This window comes from Propithecus coquereli, unplaced genomic scaffold (genome assembly GCF_000956105.1).
Source record: "Propithecus coquereli isolate 6110/MARCELLA unplaced genomic scaffold, Pcoq_1.0 Scaffold34, whole genome shotgun sequence".
NCBI classification, from domain to species: domain Eukaryota; kingdom Metazoa; phylum Chordata; class Mammalia; order Primates; family Indriidae; genus Propithecus; species Propithecus coquereli.
Window position 1 is genome coordinate 509,930 of NW_012149063.1, and position 1,190 is coordinate 511,119.

General features: G+C 26.9%; 1 protein-coding gene across 1 annotated transcript in view; it reads left to right on the forward strand.

Annotated features, from left to right (window-relative positions):
* XIRP2 (xin actin binding repeat containing 2) overlaps positions 1–1,190 on the forward strand; it is a 369,301-nt gene that overhangs the window by 124,440 nt on the left and 243,671 nt on the right. The gene's annotated exons all lie outside the window — the stretch shown is intronic.

The window sequence follows — 1,190 nt, forward strand, 5'->3', positions numbered from 1 at the left end:
ACATAGTAGTTCATTAAATGTGGCTGGTATTATTCTAACTATTAATACTTTTAGTTTTCCTGTGACCTATCGTTCACATAGTATTATGTATCCATTCTTATAGATAAGAAAACTGAGGCTTGGAAATGTTAAAAAAAATAATAATAATAACGTGTTGGTCTCAGTTGCTAGTTTCTTAATCACAATGCAATCTCACCACTCAGGGATCATGGTTCATCCTCCAAAGAAACATGTATAAAAAACTATAAACAGGTAAATCTTAGAGAAGAAATAATGGCTATTAAATTGGGAAAAAATCAAATTTCACTAGTCGTCAAATGATTGCAAGTTAAAACTTCAAGATCTCTTTCTTAAATAACAAAGTTGTCTCACAAATATTTAAAAGTGATAAAATCAAAATGCTGGTAAGTGTACAGTGAAATGAGATCTCACACACTACTGGGAAAGGAATAAATGGGTCCAACTTTTCTGGAAAGTCATTTGATACTTGAATAATATCTTATTCTTCTTTACATCAACTCTACTTCTATAAGCATATTTAACATTATAATAAAAACTATTCGATGGAGTTTTATTTAAAATATTGGACTTTATTAAAAATCACAAATACTCAGCAATAAGGGAATATTTACTCTATTCCAGGCATTATATTAAATGTTTTATTTGCAATATCTAATTTATTTCTCAGAACAAACATATGACTATTAACCACAATTGTAGATATGAAACTTTAAACCTCAAGATAGGATGTATTGTTTTAACCACTAAAATATTAGTGACACAAGAAAACATAATGAACATTATTAATCAGGATACAAGATTGTTTATAAAGAATTATCTTAACTCTATGACTATACAAGAAAATTCATAATAACTGTAGTATGCCAAACTTGCAATTATACCAAAATGTTTGGTATCATTATTTCTAAATGTTGAGATTATTCATGCTTTTTCTTTTTTCCTGATATTCTTCTATATTTTAGAATTTCCTTCAGAGAGCTTATTGGTTTTATGGCAGAAAAATAGCAAAGTAAATTAAATTAAAATAGTAATGAATGAAAAGCTAAAAGTTGGGCAACATGTAAGAAAAAATGGTTTGCTAAATTATTTCAATTTTTGCATAGAAGTATTTTCAATAAAGATGTTTTTCCTTTATTTACCAAATATCAACTAATTGATAAATCAGCTAT